Consider the following 19924-nt stretch of genomic DNA (forward strand, 5'->3'; position numbering starts at 1 on the left):
GAAACGTAAATGGCCGAGCACACTTTTGCGGAAGAGAAACAAACAAAAAAAAAAAAAACATAAAAACCAAAAAAATAAAATAACAGTCATCATGTTTATGCACCCCCCCCACCCCCCTACTTTTATATTCTCACTCCGAGATTGCACTACAGTGGGGAAAATGGAACATTCCCTTATTCCCACTGTACCGCGATCTAAGCAACAGCCCCCATCTCTAAGATGCCGGGTTTTTTTTACTTTTTTTTTTTTACTTCTCTTTCGTGAAAGTGCATTTTCGGTAGAAATGCACTTTCGCAAAAGTGTACTCAGCTGTTTACCTTTCGGGTAAACGTGATTTCCAGCAACAGTATTGATCCCAGATATTCATACTGTTAGCACTATTGTAAGCCATTTACTGTTATGTATTTATTAGGTTGCTGGATGTAATGTATACCTTATGAGATATTGCAATTGCCATTACAGTGATGAAACCTGATGTCTACATTCTCCCTTGTTTCAGTCATTTGTCACTGTTCCTTCAAATGTGTGATTTTTAAATTTGTGAAGTGTGACTTCCCATGTGGTGTGCTGAATATAATGCTCAGGTGCGTAAACTGCTTTTTCTTAGTGTCAAGGGTCCGAACCCAGAAGTGTGTTAAACATTATTTAAAGTGATTTCATATTAATCTTATGTGTGTAACTGTTGGCTACACATTATTATCCAACCACTACCCTGTTTATGGCTTCATCATTGTTCCACCATCCTTTCCCTGGTTGCTCCCTATTTCTGTACATTTTATTGTACACAGCATGACAGAATTATTATTAACTCACCACACAGATGGCCAAATGTGGCCCATAAATCAAAAATGTTTTATGCCTCTCTCCTTATCTCCTCTCCCTCTCTCATCACTCTCTGTCCTCAGTATTTGCACAATGCCTGGCACCGAACAGCAATAGTAACTGATGTAAAATGACAGTTCACATCTTATTGCAAAAACTAAGTTTCTGCCTTCAGCCACTTTAGTCTGCTGCCCTCATGCTATTGTGATCAGGCTTGCTGTGCTATGGAAAGACACACACATTGATAGCACTGTTATTACAATATGTTGAACTGACTACAGAGTTCAATCTACTCCATATAGGATGTTTCCATTGTACCTACTGTTATGAACTATGCTGCACACAAACTTCCTTGTTTTAAAGTGTTTCCATAGTCCATTCAAATGTGTATGTTTTGGCACCTGACATTTACCATATTATGTCGTGTGACCAGATATTGATCATATCTGTAGGCTGTTGATGCAGATTGGCAGGTGTCTGAATCCAATATCAAGGTTAAAAATATTGAACATTATAATTTCTCATTTAATTTTGATGTATGGATCCAAACAGACTTCTTTGATTCAACCACTGTTAACAAGCTTGGCCCCTTATATTGTTCATAATCAGCCCAAACCTGCCCATACTTTTCTAGAAGCAAGTGCAAGAGTTCACACCTGGAATTTTGTGAAATTAAGGATTTATGCGTTAATGATTATAATACACAAGACACATTTTAAATGTAGTGCTGCTATACACACAGAAGGTGACAGGATTAATTATTTTGCATTGCTGTGCATATTCTGAAGTATTTTAAGCATGGGATGAAGACGTATGTTATCCTGTAGTGACCATAGTACTCAGTGATGTCATACAAACAAATACAGTTGTTTAAGGAACAGTACAGCATACCTTAAACCCATGGACAGTCAGCAGATATGAGGACAGTCTCATGTACCTGTATTATCCATATAATGAGTACTTTACTGCAATTATCATGACAAATGTGTAAATCTTGATACAGACAACATTAACTTAAGACACATCTGTTCTGAACTGGAACAGAATCAGAACTGTTTTCATGGCTGTACTTGTTTATGTGAAGGTTGCCATGGACTATCATAGTCAAATGTTCCCATTCAAAGTTCAAAACCTCATAGCATAACTAACCATGTGCTAGTACTTTGCCATCAGTCACACAAATGATCTTGTCATCAATGCATTTCAGGAAATGATTTTGACACAAAGAAAGTAATGTCAGTGTCTCGTACTACCTGTGTATGTTGAAATGGACTGAAGATACCATGAGTTCTCTGTGATGCTGTTGAAACACATTATATAAATATATGTCTGCACTCCAATACATTACAGTTGCAAATGATGTACAAGGTTGTGGGACCTTTGCACACATACTTGTGTGGTATTAAGGAGTGTATTTCATATGTTTGACCTGTATGATTTTAATGTACATTGTACATTGTCCAAGCATGGGGAAATACTGAAAATGACACATCAGTGATTTTTATTTACGTACATGCATCCTGAGCTGTCCAGTCAGGAATGTTTGGTTGTCAATCCACTGTTTGACAATAACAGAGCGTTTTAAGCTCCGTTAATACAGAAGCTCATCAGCAATAACAGGTAGCAACCTCATAATTGATGTCACTTAACATATTTAAAACAACATGTCTTAATAAAATATGTATGTTTAAAACATATGTAAAAGTATGTAAAGATGTATATATCAAAATGCATTAAAACAAGTAAACAATTACAAACTACTAACTAGTTAAGTAACTGGTTGTAGGTGATGTGTCCCTTCAGGGACTTCTAGTTGGAAACTCTTTCTCCATTGGTGAGAGGAAGTATGCAATTAACCACAAAATAAATTGTAACACCAAGTCCATAGTGTATGTGGCTTTTTGTGAATGCTGTCATGCATTTTATGTTGGTAAGACGGACCGGCGATTTAGGGACTGTATTTACCAACATATTTATCTCTAAACACATTTTGAGTAATTGTGGCCACAGTTTTAAATTTATGGGCATTGACAATGTTAAATTTGATATTAGGCAGCTACAATTAGATGCCTTTTCCTACCCTGGACTGAATGATAGCTGTAACATAGCTTCTATCTTAAAATATAGAAGCTATCTTAGGTAACGGACATTGTAGTTAGCCACCAAATCAATCTAGAACTTGGTTAGAATTGTATTCAACAGCAAGTTTTAATAGGCTGTTTCACTTAATATTGTTTGAGTAATGCTCTTTTTAGGATTGAAGTGTTGCAGGAAAAATCCCATACATGTTGGGTTTATAACACATCACCTACAACCAGTTACTTAACTAGTTAGTAGTTTGTAATTGTTTACTTGTTTTAATGCATTTTGATATATACATCTTTACATACACTGTTTGACAAATATGATTACCAACAATACACCGTACTGTGAAGCAGCTAAATGTCATTCGCAGTACTGCAATGTACATAAATGACATGATATATAATGTATCTAAGCAATATGTAATTACTTGTGATCAACATATTGATGTTTTTTTTTCCACTTATCAAAACACATTCCTTTTCACCCAAATCTGTGATGTACACTATATGCTCTGCAACACACTGTTGTGGTGATCCTTACAAATGTGCAAAAGGTCAGACTTTTCCTGTGGTGCTTACAGTTGATGCAGTGTACTCTAGATTGTGTGCTTAGGTAGGTAGTTCAAATACAGCAGTGAATAAGTTGCATGAGTGTGTGTCTGTAGTGCTGTGTAGGACTGGTTTGTCCCAAACATCTGCTGTGAACACTTCCAATTAGGAGCAACATTTACACTGGGGGAGGGCTCCACCATTAATTTATTCCATTTTTCGCCAAAACATCTTCTTTACGACATACTGATGAGGTCATCCTTCAAAATTTGCTTTGTCTCACTCTTCTAAACAGACTTCACCTGGCTGTGGCACTTACAGATGATACTGTGTATTGTAGATAGGTAGTTGGTTCAATGTGTGTGTGACCCTAGTGTTAAGTAGATATGGTTTCAACAACAGATGTGATGTTCTTACTTATACCCAGGAGAAGCATTTAGGCTGGGAGAGGACTTTTATCAAGTTATTCCAGTTTTAGCCAAAACATTTTCTCTGCAGCATCCTAATGAGGTCATCCTTTCAAGTGTGCTCTGTCTCACTTTTGTGATCAGACTTATTCTGTGGCACTTGCAGCTGATACTGCATACTCTGTGTAATTAGACAGGTAGGTGGTTTAAATGCATCAGTATGGAGCTGGTATGAATGTGTGTGTGCTCCTAGTATGAGATGGGTATGGCCTCACCAAGAGATCTGATGTGTACACATGCTTAGCAGGGACATTTGCACTGGAAGAGGGCTGCTTCATCTATTTCTTCCTCTAACACAAGTAATTGCTCTGCTACATGCTAATGATGTCATTGTTTCAAATGTGCTTTATCTCGCACTTACATTAATATTTTTTCTGTGACACTTGCGTTTTATACTGTGTTCTCTAGAATGTGTAAATAGATTGGCAATTGGCTTGATTCCAGCAGTGACTAAGTACTCAGAGTGTGTGTCTCTCTCTCTAGAGTTAGGTAGGAACAGCTTCTCGCAGAGATTACATGTGTAGTTTTACAGGGGGAGTAAGCTCTCCCACCATTTTCAATCCCTTATAGCACACACTTTTCCCTTGCAAAACAATAGTGATGTCATCCTTTCAAATGTGTACTATCTCACAGTTATCAAACTTTTCATGTGGTGCTTGAAATTCATGCAGTGTCCTCTAGCTTGTGATCATAGTTATGTAGTTGGTTCAAAACCATACATTAATCCATAGACTCAGTTGTGTCAGTGTGCATATGGATGTACATTTAGGTAGCGATGGTGTCACCCACAGATGGCAGAGAGGGATCTTTCACTACTTTCTTTCCACTTTAGCACAGACGACTGCTATGTTAAACACCGATGTGCCCATTTGTTGAACTGTGATTTACTTCATCCCTGTAAATAAGCCTTTTCCTGTGGTATCAGGCAATGGTATAATACTCTCTAGCTTGTAGACTTAGTAAGGCATGAGTTTGAATCTGGCATTTTCTAAGTACACAGCATGGCGTGCTTTTACAGTCACAGAGATGACTGATTTATGCAACAAATGTAAATGGGTACACCTATCATCATGCATGATTTTGAGATGAAGAGGCAGATCACACTACTCTTTAAATCAATTTAAAACTGTGTGCAACACTATGACGTCATGCCTTCAATTTCAATAATAAATTCATAATGCGTTCAACAAATTAGGTAAAAAATGAACCTTTATATCAAATTTGTTGAACGCATTATGAATTTATTATGAAATTCATTATGAATTTAACATGAATTTATTATGCATCTATATATTATTATTAATTTACTATATATATATATATATATATATATATATATATATATTCTTTGACATTTTATAATATAGTAAAGAATGGTGTTTTTGATATATTAGTTTTTAATTTACAATATATCTTTACTAAATGAGTATTTTATATTAAGCTGCGTTTTTTAAAGAGGTTTGAATGAATGTATATGTTAATTGTTTAATTGATAGATTTTTTAGTAAATTGATTAAAATTAAACAATTAATGGGATGTGAGCATATTTAAACTCACAAGAGGTTTCAGTGGTACTTGTCTGAAGAAGTGTATGTATTTTTGTACACGAAAACGTTAACAAGTAAAGGTTTTTGGATTTATCGTGTGGCTGTGTTCTGTTGGACTCACATTTTAAAACAAGTACAATTTTAAACAATATTGATATAATAGCAGTTATAGCAAAACGATTCACATATGTTGGGATACATGCATAAAGTTAAAGTTGCATTAAAAAGAAGCTAAGTAACAATTTTACCTTGATATAGTTCAATAGATTAACAATTAACATTTTTTGTTTGTAGAAAATTGTGCAAATGCTAGTAGACACATTGGAGAGAGAGGTGTAATGAGCTACTAAGTATGGTCCTTTTGAGGGTACATAAAGGGAAGGAAGACTAGGTAGGGTCATGGCAAGGGCAGGTTCTGGGATTGAGAAAATAAGCTTTTAGTTCATTTTTAAAGTGTGAGGTGTGGGAGATTGAACGTAAGTCAAGGGGAATTTTGTTCGAAGCATGGGCAAGGGAGTGTTTGTAGAGTAGTTTGCCTACTGACCTTTTTGGGTGGTAGATATCAAGTAATTCTTGGTTAGAAGTACGGAGGGTCTGGGATGGAATGTAGATGGAGACTAAGGAAGACAGAGATGGACAGAAGGAGGGTTTATAAAGAAAGAGTGTAGCATATGAAATTGATAAGATAGCAGAAACTGGGGAAGTTCAAGCCATTGAAGAGAGTTTAAAGAAATGCAGTGGTGTGAGTTGTATGGGGAGTTAGTAATGAATCTGGCTATTTTATGGTAAGTCTATTGCAGTTTGTTTAGAGTGGAGGCCTGGATATTGGTAAGAACTGGGGTGGCATATAAGAGGGAAGGGAGAAGGAGTGCCTGGCCCAGGGTAAGTCTAGATTCAGGGTTAGGAATTTTTTGTTCCGATATAGCAGGCCTAGTTTCTGGGGGGTTTTTTTTATACATTGTAGTATGTGTAGGTTGAACTTGAGTTCGTCATCGATAATGACCCCTAGGAGTTTTGTGTGGGTGCCAGTTTGGATATTTGTATTGTTAGAAGATGTAATAAAAAATGAGGTTTTGTGATGAGAAAGAGAACGGGGAAGGAAAAGTAGGAGTTTGGTCTTTTTGGGATTTAGGATCAATAGGTTGTGAGAGAGCCATTGTTCAGTGGATAGTAGGGCCTCTTGGGTCAGGGCGTGTAGTTCAGGAATGTTATTTGAGATGGATATAAGTGTGGAGTTGTTGGCATACTGAATAAGGGAAGATTCTTTGCATGATGTGTAAAGATCATTGGTGAAGATGTTAAACAAAAGAGGTCCCAAGATGGAGCCTTGGGGAACACCAGTGGTGATGGGAAGGAAAGGTGAAGAGGATGAGAGCCATTTGACAGATTGTTCCCTGCCAGATAGGTAACTATTAAACCAGGCAAGTGTGGAGGGGAATAGGTGGAGATTTGTGAGTTTGGATAGTAGTAGAGGATGAGAGACAGTATCGAAGGCTTTGGAGAGATCTAGGAAGAAACAGGAAATGAGTTTATTGGTTTCTAGGGCCTCTACAATGATATGAGTGAAGGAGAGGAGGGCAGTGGTGGTGCTGTGGTCAGGACAAAATCCATGTTGGGTAGGGGTAACTAAGTGGTGTGTGAGGAGGTGATTGAGAAGCTGTGAGTGAATACATTTTTCTAATATCTTGGAGGGGGGGACAGAATGGCAATGGGTTGGTAGTTTGAGGGGTCAGTGGAGTTTCCACCTTTATGAAGAGGGACAGTGAAGAAGGATTTCCAAAGGGTGGGGACAGTTGATTCCAGAATAGATCGATTAATTAGTATAGATACAGGATAGGCAATTGAGTCAGCAGCAAGTTTGAGGAATGTAGGAGATAGATTATCAGTGGAAGGAGAGCAAGGTTTTAGCTTGAGTAGTAGAGATTTGATGTAAGTAATGGGAACTGGCTCAAAAGAAAACAAAGTTGTGTTAGTGGGACTTGGAGAGGTGGGTGTCAAAGTAGAGTTTGGCTTAAAGGTCACCAGATTTTGGATGGAAGAGATAAAGTGTTTATTCAGGAGGTTAGCTGTTTCCTGAGAGGAAGAGTTAGGGTATGGGAAGGGATTAGAGGGCTTTCCAGGATAGAAGATGTTGTTGAGAGTTGACCAAAATTTTTGAGGATTGGATTTGTTGTTAAGCTGAGCAGAGCTAAGTATAACTTTTTGTCAATAGTTGTATGTTTTTTGCAAGGTTCCTCAGTTGCCTGTATTTCTGAAGAAAAGGTGGTTGTTTAGTTTTAGTCCAGGTTTTCCAAGCATGATCTCTTTGTTTCATAAGGGACCTAGTCTCTTTGGAGAGCCAGGGAGCATGGTTTGATTTTACTCTGATCTTCCTAGAGGGAGCTAAGGTGTTTAGACTATTCATGAAGATGCTATTGAAAGTGCTTACAGCATCATTTAGGGGGAGGTGTTTTAGAATGGACCAATCTATGTTGTGGAGAATGGAGTTAAATTGGGATGAATTGAAAGTCAATAGTTTTCGAAAGTCTTTAATAAGGTGGGGTTTAGGAATATGGGAGTAGTGTCTTAAGATGGTGGTAGGGAGATGATCACTGAGGGAATCAGGTAAGGTGGTGGGATTGTGGTATTGGTGGGGGGAATTGGTAAGGATCCAGTCTATGATGGAGCTAGAAGAGGAATTTTTATGGAAGCTTGTGGGAGATATTATAAGTTGGTGGAAGCCGTGTAGGTGGATACTGAGTTGGGGGAGTCATTTGTGAGTTTGGACCAATCAATGTTGACATCACCAAGGATAAGTGTCTCGTATGATATGTTGTGGGAGAACCAGGATAGGATGTTTTCAAGAATGGGCAGATTGTTACCAGGAGGAAGGTAGATAGAGGCAATTGCAAGTTTTTTGTGGGGATTCAGATGGCAGTTAAGAATGATTTCAGCTGGGAGGAAGTCAGGAATTGGGGAAGGGTATGATGAGAGTTTAAGAATGTTTGAGTAGAGGATGGCCATGCCACCACCTTTTTTACAGGTCTATCAGATCAGAAGATATTAAAACCTGGTGGGAGTATTTCACTATTTAAGACGTGTGGCTTGAGCCAGGTTTCAGATAGGGAGAGGATGTGAGGGGTATTGAGAGCTATCCATGAGTGCAGCTCAGTGACTTTATTTGCTAGATTCTGAATATTCAATGAGTAAATAGTTAAGTATTTGGATGTTAATGATTGTAGTGACTGAGGTTGGTGACTGTTAAAGGAGTAAGATGGGGGCAGTGTAGAGGTAGTTTTGGGGAGAGAAAAGGGGCCAGGGTTGGGATGGATATCTCCAGAACAAAGTAGGTTTTTAGTGAGGAGAGAGTGTGTAGTACATGGTAGATGGAGTTTGTATAGTTTTGACTTACTTTTGTGGGAAGGTTTAAAAACCTGTATTATGGATAGTTTATATAGACTTGAGATAGAGGTAGTAAAGAGATTAGGGGAGATAGTAAAATATGAAGTAGTTGGATATATGTTGTATGAGTGAGAAGTTGGTGAACATAGGAGTGGGTCAGAGAGATTGGAGTGGTAAGAGGTGGCGATAGAGAGAATAAGGAGTAGTGTAGAAGATATTAGAAAATAATACATGTTGGAATAAAATATGGTCAGATAGAGTAGGTAGAGAGACAGTGGTATAGATGAAGTGGTGTTGACAAGATTGACAGAATAGTAAAGTAGTTGTGGCAATAGGCAGGAAGTGGAATTGTAGTGGCCAGTGGGACAGGAAGGGGAGGGATAGTTAGGTATAAAGGTAATTGTAATGGGGTTGGGTGTGAATGGGGGTAGGGTAGAGGAGCGAACGGAGCAGGGCTAGCACCCTGGTCAAGATGAAGTCATAGAAACAATCAGAAAAGATAGTGTAAAACTAGCTTGAGAGACAAGGATATAAAGTTTCTAAAGGTATAGTCACCAGAAATAAAATAAAACAAAATAAAATATGAGCAGAAGTAAGCTTACAAAAGGACACTGGCCTCAAGCTACACAAGTAGATTTACTTGAAGGAAACTCAGAGCTTTATGGTTAAAATAAGCTACAATAGAGAGGGGCTTTTCAGAGGGAGAGGGAGGTATTACTAGCAGCTAAAAGCAGGGCAAAACATTAAAAAAAATTAATATGCAAGAGTCTGAAGACAGTAAAATAGGGCAGGTGCACTAGGAAAGGCAACTATGAGTGAGGCTAGAAATGAATTCAGGGAAGATTAAAGTGCAGAACAGGAGAATATACACAGAAACAGTATGAGGATAGTGGGTAACCAAAGAGAAAGGATAGGAGCTGCTGGCGTCTGCTTTTCATGGTGACTAGCAAAAAAAAAACACTGTAAATTCTTGTTGTGCTTATAAAGTCTAGCATTAATTAAAAGATTAGCTTATGTAGTAGTTATTTACTGGGACACATACTTCAGTGGTATTATTTTAAGCTTAAAATGGTGGCTTCCGGACAGATATTTAGAGTTGCAGGGTATCTGTTAAGTTCCTCAAAACTGTGCTGTCTGTACTGTGGCCAGGAGAAAACCACAGGGAAAAATCCACTAGGGCTATAAAAACAGAGAGTAGGGAGATTAGTTATGAGCAAGTAATTCAGGAAAAGAGCGAGAGACAAAAATACCATGGGTAGAGAGAAAAAAATGAATACAGGTAGGCAGAGACAGTATACCTAGCATTAATTTCCATTGTATGAGTGTCTTACACACATAGCTAGCAAAGAACACAGCAGTGTTTACACCTATGCATAAAGTAATGCAGAACAACAGTAGTTAACAGCAGCACAGTGCAGACATACACAAGGCAATAATTCACAGAGCAGGAAAACAGAAATCCAGGATACTGAGGACAACAACAATTGATACACTTTCAGGCAATAGTTCTTCCTTTTACTTTAGTGCTACACCAAGAAATTACAGTGAAAATACTATAGATACATCTAAATGTGAAGTTAAGGTGCCTGTTGCTCCTTGCAACAAGAAACTTAGTTGGTAAATATTCACATTTACAGTTTTCTTTCATTAAAAAACAAGAAATAATATGAGTACAATTCAAACACTAAGCTACCCATGATCATAAGGTGCTGGAGCTCCTTGCGATGGGGAAAATAGACTTTAAATATTCACAAAACTAGAGTCGCAAGAAAAAGTACATCAAAACTGCATATGCAAGCAATATTCATCGCAATATAATCACAAAATACTATTTGACCTAAAGCAGATAAAGCAACAGAATAATCACCAAATGTTGTAAGATTTAAAGCAGTTAAGGCAGCAGAAAAGACATCACAAAACAGCTAATGACAAAGAATCAAAAGTTTACCTTACACAGAGCAGCAGATGCTCAGCTGCATGAAGGGGAAAGAAGGTTTCAAAATAGCTCCTGCTGTTGTGAGGCACCTATGAAGACTAGGAAGAGGAAGTGAGGTGGAGGGGTAATGACTAATACTGGGCTGGGCTAGCACCCTGGTCAAGATGAAGTCATAGAAACAATCAGAAAATATAGTGAAAAACTAGCTCGAGAGACAAGGATATAAAGTTTTTAAAGGTATAGTCACCAGAAATAAAATAAAAAGAAATAAAATATGAGCAGAAGTAAGCTTACAAAAGGACACTGGCCTCAAGCTACACAAGTAGATTTACCTGAAGAAAACCCAGTGCTGTATGGTTAAAATAAGCTACAATAGAGAGGGGCTTTGCAGGGGGAGAGAGAGGTATTACTAGCAGCTAAAAGCAAGGCAAAACATAAAAAAAATTAATATGTAAGAGTCTGAAGACAGTAAAATAGGGCAGGTGCACTAGGAAAGGCAATTATGAGGGAGGCTAGAAATGAATTCAGGGAAGGGTAAAGTGCAGAACAGGAGAATATACACAGAAACAGTATGAGGATAGTGGGTAACCAAAGAGAAAGGATAGGAGCTGCTGGCGTCTGCTTTTTGTGGTGACTAGCAAAAAAAAACACTGTAAATTCTTGTGCTTATAAAGTCTAGCATTAATTAAAAGTAATTTTTATCCCAAACAGCTGATTTTACCACAATGGTGATGTCCTTCCTTTAAATATGTTTTGTCTCACAGTAGTGGTAAGACTTTGCCTGTGGCATGTGCAGTTGATACACAATTCTATCAACTGTGGGACTACAGAGGCAGCTGTTCATCTCCAACATAGGACAACATAATGTGAGTACAGTGACATGATGCTATGATGCATACAAGATTTTATTAATTTACATATATCCCTTTTAGTCGTAGCAAAGGCCTTTCAATGCATTGAGGAATTCATGCCATTCAGAAAGGTGTTCTGTGATACTTGTGGTTAGAGTTTTGCGGTACATGTGGTTAATGCTGACTTCTATAGCATGTACACCACAATAGGCAGCTGTTCTAATCTGGTAATGTATATATGTAAAACAATTCTGTCAGACAAGAGTGGCATGCCCAATAAACAATGATATGCCTAAATCACACTTGCACTACCAGTAATATTACTACATTCTTTTGATTCCCCTCAGAGTAGTTTGTATTGGACAATTAACCATTAAAAGCCTTTCTTAGTTCACACCTTGAAGTGTGTTATTTGTGATACTTGTCCATTACTACATACTGTGGCAGATGCAGTTGATACACAGCTCTGTAGACCTCAGAGCATAATATGCAGGAATTTGAATCTGGTTACGGATGGCTCTCAGACAACTGTGACAGACAGGACTGGCTTAGGCAAAGACTGGAAATATATCACAGTAAAAGGGCCACTTTTCAAATATGATAATGTAATCATTTCACGTCTGTATTTCCTGACACATCAGATATGCTTCTTTCTGTGGAATCAATGGTTATCAACCATCAGCCATGGTTTTGAGTCTGACAAGATGTAACTGCTGAGTATGTCAGATAATGCTCACTGGCATTATCTCTTTCCTCAAAAAGACTGATACATTTTGCATGACTTAATGCAAACATTTACATATACATTTTATTATTTTGTTTATAATATAGGGCATTAGAGGAAATAATTCCCTATTCACCATTTCTGGATGTGTGCCATGCTGCAAAATTGTCATAAGGTGAGACTGGGCCTGTGTTCTGATACTTTGGTGGTTTTGTGTTAGGTAGTTGATGCTATTGTAGTCAGTGCCCTACTTCATTATGAGCATGTCCAGTATAATGATTTAATAGATGCATGCCATTTACCACAAAGAGCATTATGTACTCAATGTTATGATATAGCTGCTGTCATTTGTTCTTCTTTTTCAAACAGGAATAGAATTAGCCTGTGGGAGTTTGGATTTGCCAACATCTGCACAACTGTTATTGACCTACAATTGGAGGATAATAACATTTTTCACAGGCCAGTGTACAGTTGGTGTATGTGCAATGTAAATGTTCAACAGGTTGTTTATTGATGTGATGTGAGCAAAATCCCTAAATGGGAAGGCATCTCTGATCAATACTAGCAAAAAACTACGATCACTCATAAAATCATCCAAGGCCAACTTTGAGAGAAAAAATCTAATGACACACAAAAGACAATCATAAAGCCTTCTTTAGCTATGTTAGAAACCTGGGTGGAAACTCCCAGATATGCTCAGAATTAGTCCAAAATGATAAAAAAATCACTGAACCCACAGACATTGCCAACATACTGGCAGACAGGTTCAGTGCAAATTTCTCCCCTCCCCCCCCCCCCAAAAGGAGAAATATCTATCCCACCAGAGTCTAGCCTCCCAAACATCTCAGATGCCCAGGTGAGAGCTGCTCTCTCTAAAGCAAAAAACACAGCATCAATGGGACCGGACGGTATCCCCGGCTGTGTGCACAAACTCAATGAGGAACTAAACCCACACATAAGGCTGCTGTTTAATCTTAGCCTTACTACAGGATACACACCGTGCAAAGAATGGTGTATGGCAACTGTGGTCCCACTCCACAAAGGCGGTGCTTCTACGGACCCTGGAAATTACCGCCCCATAAGCTTGATGAGCCTTGTCTGCAAAGCTATGGAGAGGATCATAATGGAACTCATAAATAAAGACATTGGGGACCTACAGACACTGGATCCTACCCAATTTGGCTTTGTCAAGGGCAGATCCTGCCTCTTGAACTTGGTCGACTTTTTTGAAACAGTCACTAAGGCCATTGATGAGGGTAAGGCAGTTCACACAGCCTACCTTGACCTAGCAAAAGCATTCGACACAATACCCCACTCGGGCATCATAGAAAAGCTCACCAGCTTAGATGTAAACCCATATGTCACAAGATGGGTTGCAAACTGGCTCAAGGACAGAACACACAGGGTTAGAGTTGCTGGTGCCATGTCAGACTCTAAGCCGCTCACGAGCGGTGTCCCACAGGGCTCAGTCCTGGGCCCCTCTTGTTCGGCATTTATTTTTCTGAAGTGCAGGCAAACATAGGGGATTGTGGCTGACAAAATTTGCAGATGACTGCAAACTGGGCACCATAACTGACACTCCATCAGACACAGACATCCTCCAGAAAGGTCTCATAGAAATGGATAACTGGTGCCAGAGCCATGGCCTTAAGCTAAATGCCAAAAATGTATAGTCATACCCTTTGGGAAAAACAAGGTAACCTAATTACCACATAGGTGGTAATCCATTAAACACGGAAGAAGTTATCAGGGACCTGGGGACCCAAGTTGACAGTAACCTCTCTTTTGACACTCACATTGCCAAAGTGGTTAGGAAGACCTTCTACATTGCCCACCTGATCATGAAGGGATTCACATCCAGATCAGGAGAGGTCATTGTACCCTGTACTCTTCACTTATCAGACCAATGATTGAGTACAACGCCCCATTCGAATGTACCTTACCCGACACCTGCAGCAGTTGGAAAGACCCCAAAAGTTCCTCACCAAAAGGATAAAGGCTCAAACATGTCATCTCATACGATGCCCGACTGAAGAAACTCCAGCTCTATTCAGTCGCATACCGCCTGCTCAGAGGTGATCTGTGCCTGACATACAAGGCCATGTCCAACCCGGAATTAATGGACATGCTCCACCTCAAAAATCCAAATCCACCAGAACCACGAGCAAGAGACTTAAACCACAACACGGATATAAATAGGACGTGCTGGAGGGACAGATTCATCACCCAGAGACTCCCTACACTATGGAACAGAATCCCAGTCCATGTGAGGCAGAGCCCCTCACTGACTCTGTTCAAGAGAAATCTTGACGAGTGGATGGGAGATCGTAGGTTTACCCCGGGAATCATCTCTGTATCACTGCTGGACAGAGGCACAGCAAACTAATGGGTATAGTATTCTCATCCTAAGGGGTGGTAAAAGCCACACACACTCTGGCTAGGCTTATAAATGCCCTAGGGCAGATAGCCTAGTATGAACCTATGAACCTATGAACCTATGATGCCCCACCACTGGGCCAGTAATCAAAGACCCCCAGTCCTCACCACTGGCACCAGTGGGGTATGTACACTGGGAGGTTAACAGGTGCACACATAGTATTTCCAGATGCAGCTCTCTGCATCAAGTGCAATTTTCCTAAAGAGTACACAGACACCAGTCAGTCCGGGTCTCATTTCTCCCTCTTTATCCAGTTCCCCAATAAGACTCCCCACTGACACAGCTATAGAGTTGAGATCTCAGCTAAGTGACCAAGCCAAAACCTCCAGCACCCTCTCTGTCCAACCAGTGCTTCGTGTCCCTGCTCAGCTAGCTGGCACACACACACTTTGAGGTTTGATTTACACACACACATACACACACACGCATACATAGACATACACAGACACACACGCACACACACGCACATGCACACGCACATGCACGAGCACACACATGCACACACACACTCACACACTCACACACACACACACACACACACACACACACACACACACACACACACACACACACACACACACACACACACACACACACACACACACACACACACACAAACACACATGGAAAAGGCTGACACAGTTTTACTAGCTATGCCCCCTTCTGCCCAGACTATAAGGTAGTTATTACTGCCACCAGTCACTTCTTATCAGCTACTTTAAGGCCCTTAACAAAGGGTGTCCAATCTTACTGTGCAATATTAATATTAACACAAATGGTAGTCTGACCAAGAGCAAGGCCATTAGGAGTGGCCCATACAGTGTCACCAAATAAATATGCAAGTACTCTCAAAATATCACTATGTCTACACAGATCAGCGACAATGAAAGGTTTAAATATATTTAATAATAAATAATAAAAGAACAAGACAATACTAAATATATATATATATTCACACTGACATCAGAGTTCAAAACTACAGGAAATATTTAAAACAACATTGCAGGACAGTCTCAAATAAATAAAGGAAAATATCTAAACTAAGCTTCACTATATTCCTGACTGAATCTAAGAGAATTACTATAACCTAAGAACTTACTAATAGAGCAAGGCAGATGCGGTGAATGGATCTTCTAGTTGTTATCAAGCCCAAGACAGGATGCAAAATGCTCTGTCTCACTAAGATACTTCTCAAATTAATATCTAAAATATTACTGCTGGGATAGTTTGTAGAATGACATCATCTGATTTTTATTTCCCAGGCCCAAAACCCCAATTGCTAGAAGCTGGCAACATTTACAATCTACCTGTAAAACTATACAGACAAGGGTTTCTCCTTATATCTGGCAAATGCTGGAAGTCATAAAAAATGCATTCTTCATGCTTTCAGTACTAGTAATTCGTCCCCCCTAAAGACAATGCAGAACGTTTCCTAGTACAGACATTGTATCCCTTGTATTGAAATCTGTAAGATACCATCTTTTATGGCCTAGCCATAAAGTAATTTAATTTCAGGTATTGTTCTAAAATTTACTAGACTAAGGTAAATTTACTAGACTGAGATTAACCTCCTGTATCCCAGTTTCCCCCTTTTAAAATATATACATTTAAACAGTTACAATAGTGCATGTATATTTCTGTTCTCTTCCTGTAGAGCACACTGTGAATCGATTTTAAACACAAGCATTTTGCAAATACCTTTTCAACACACATGTCTGTGCAAGCAGTTTGATATATGCAGTTCTAATAATTTGTAACACAAGCATCTTATATACATTAATTTAATATTCACAAAAGACATATAATTATTTACAGAATTCCATCTAGCTGGGCTGGCAGTATCTCCTTTTGTCACAACTGATACAGGCAAATGTTTCACATAAGGCTGAATTATGTCACTGTACTGTCATTCACACTTCCACAAATGTGTTATACTCAATGAATTATACCCTGCATTTGATGCATTTCCCTTGTAGCTGATACTATTATACAATAATGCTGGCAAGTAATTTTGTTTGGCCTTGTCTGGGCTACCTATCCATTTGTGTTATACACATGCATGCATCCTATGCATAGTAATATACATCCTGACATTCCTACATACAGAACCCAGTTGTCAAGAAACTGATTACACATGAGTTTTTCCCTTGATTTATGAGCATTTTAGTATATATCATATGACTATACCCCTCATTTTGCAGGTATGTACATCTCACATCTGTTACAGCTGTGAGTACAGATATCAGAACATTATTATTATGTGGATATGTTGGTCAAAATAACAGATTTGTGCATATGTCATGTCATTCTGAATTGCACTACTACATAGATACATACACACCATTTATAGTCACACTCTACCATTCACAGCATGCAGGTTACTGCCACACATGCTTTTTTTTCCTGCATTAATACTGTTATTGGAATGATTTGACTGTTGTCCATGATTCTTCTCAGCATTTTTACATTGTCCCAGTTGTGTACCTTGCCATTACAATGTCATTGTTGTGTCCTTCATACACATAAAGCAATACAAGGGTTACAGTTCTTTAAGCTGTATATTTCTGTCCTAACATTACTCATGTGGATGTAAATTATTTCCTTTGATTACCTGCACAGCATGCATTACAATGGCAGAGTTCATCCATACGTCTGCAAGAGGGGTAGATCTAGGCATTGTCAATATACTCATCTTAGTACAACATAGTACATTTTCAAACACAATTATGTAAAGCAAAGAGAAAACATTCCTATGTAAGTAATGCTATGGTTAGGTTATGGAATAACATACCAATTAATATTCATTTAAGCAGTAATTTGAAAAGGTTTAAGAAGTGCTTAGATGACAGGATGAAACAAAGAGTATATACCCCATATTTGAACAATTCAGTGCTCCTTATTGGCCATCTGGCATGAACACTGTTAATATCATTTATGAACTTTTGAACACTTTTCTATGCATGTCTCAGAAAATGTATAGTGGAAGCCATACAGTATATTTTATAACTGTTTATGGTACAGTTATAATGTACTTTCATATACAACACATACTTTGCTAAGACAACTTTAATTTTAAAATTGCCTTTATATAGTTACATGTGTCAAAAAAATCTGACATGCTTAGGACAAAAGCTTGACAGTTGTGTAATTTTTTTTTATGAAATAGATGTATGGAGGTGATAACAGCATATAATGCTTGTTACAACATATAACTTTCTTGGCACACAGCTGATTTGCATTATATGCAATATCTCAGAATGTATCTACTGTGCTTGCCAACTTTTATCTCACCTCTGCAATTTAAATTGATTTCACATGTATCACAATTACTCTTGTTACACTGTAGCTTTGTCCCTCTCACATCTCTTGTCAATATTTCCTTTTTATAATGCGCATGTCTCTAAGTGGACACGATTATTTCCATAGTCATCAATAACTTTAATTAGTGGTGTTTCTCCATTAATCTACTTACATATAACTATACATTACTCATTAAGCTCCCCACCTCTTAATTAAGGACTTCTGGTTGCTTCTGCATTGTATTGTGCTGTCCATGTGTGCTCACTTAATGGGGTTGCATGTATTTACAACCTGTTGTTTACATTGTGTGTTCTACTCTATATGCACCTCAGCATGGCTGTTAGTGTTCTGGCTATGAGCAGGTGCTGCTGATTAGGTAGGTTTGCTCAGTGGTAAGGAGTCTTCTCATACTGGACTAAAGAGGCATGGACGGAGGTGGTGTGTAAATCATTGATGAACAGGTTGAAGAGTAGCAGAACTAGTACTGATCCTTAGGAATCCCATAGGAATTCAGGAGAAAAGAGATGTCATTCTCCTATTTAGCTGCCTGTTGCCTTTTAGATAAGTAGCTGTGGAACCAGTAGAGTACAAGGTGGCAAAGTCCTAGCGAGGACAGTTTCATTAGTAGTTTGTTGTAGCAGACTGTACTGAAGACCTTGGATGGGTCAAGGAAAAGGCATTGAAAACAGATTGCCTTTGTTTCTGTGATAGTTTATTAAATTGGTGGAACTGAGGAGGGCAGCTGTGGTACTGTGGTGAGGTGTAAATCAGTGCTGGGCTGCAGAGAGAATGTTTTGCTCTGTAAAGAATTTAATAAATTTGGAGTGAATGCATTTCGTGAGAACTTTTGAGATGACTGAGAGAATTATGATAGGTTAAAAATTAGAGAGGTCTGAAGAGGTGCCATCCTTGTGGGGTGGTATGTCATTGCATTTTTTTCCAAAGTTGGGGAATGCAGCTTTCTTTAATGGAGGGCTTAACTAGTATTGATATGCTAAGGGCTATAGCTTCAGTTGCAGTCTTGAGGTATAGAGGGGAAAGGTTGTTGGGGCCTAAAGTTGTGGGTTTTGATTGCAGAAGGGAGTTTTGATGGTAGATAAAAGAAACAAGATAAAAGAAAATGGCTGTATGCAGTAGTAGATTGGGTTGCTGAGCAGGGTTGGTTGCAGTAAGGTTGTGAATGAGAGAGGCAACTGTGCTAATAAAATGAGAGTGAAATTGTGATGCAAAGATTATGCCCTGCATAGAATTGGAAGGTTTTGCCTGGGTTTAGGAGGTCGTTTATGAAGGCCTAAAACATTTTAGAGTCAGATTTGTGGTTGATTTTCAGTTTTGTAGAATGGATTTTTTTGTTATTGTGCACCTGATACTTTGTCATTTTTTAAGTTGCTTTAACTGTTAAAGGTAAATGTACTTATATATATATATATATGTGTGTGTGTGTGTGTGTGTGTGTGTGTGTGTGTGTGTGTGTGTGTGTGTGTGTGTATATATATATATATATATATATATATATATATATATATATATATATATATACATGCATATAGTATCATAATGCTGTCTTTGATGAACTCTATTAGCAGCCTTTCAGTTTTAAAACAGAATGCCTGTGGGATAAAGCAGGACTTCCATGAGGAACGTGTTGACCAAATGGAAATATCCTACCTCCCAGCTCCTAGTAATCTTTGAATACAGTAACCCAAACACAATAGTCACTATCTAGGAATACATTTTTATGGCTTAAAATATCCATTAAATTGTACTCATAGCCAAATGTTATACCATGCTTATAACGAGAGTACCAATTTAATGTGTCAGAAATT

Source organism: Protopterus annectens, chromosome 1.part0 (genome assembly GCF_019279795.1).
Source record: "Protopterus annectens isolate FY-2018-M chromosome 1.part0, PAN1.0, whole genome shotgun sequence".
Classification (NCBI taxonomy): Eukaryota; Metazoa; Chordata; order Ceratodontiformes; family Protopteridae; genus Protopterus; species Protopterus annectens.